Raw genomic sequence first — 279 nt, forward strand, 5'->3', positions numbered from 1 at the left:
AGCCGGGATGGGCTCCCGCGTGCCCCGCTGCCAGCACCCGCAGCTGGAGACAGAGGGGCACGGCCTGAGGCTCACGCTCAGCGGGCTGCCCACCCAGTCCCGCTCCGCTGGGGACCCCCATGCCCAAATTATTTGCTGGCACAGCCCTGGGACAGAACTGCGGGCTCTCTGCGGAGTGCTGAGGGCCTTTTTCCCATGAATCATGCTGCTCTGCACTAAACCATCTGTGCTGACTGTGCTGCCACTGGGTCTTTTTCCAGTTCATCCATTTCCCTCTAT

This window comes from Fulmarus glacialis, unplaced genomic scaffold, assembly GCF_000690835.1.
Source record: "Fulmarus glacialis isolate BGI_N327 unplaced genomic scaffold, ASM69083v1 scaffold24654, whole genome shotgun sequence".
In the NCBI taxonomy this organism is placed as follows: Eukaryota; Metazoa; Chordata; class Aves; order Procellariiformes; family Procellariidae; genus Fulmarus; species Fulmarus glacialis.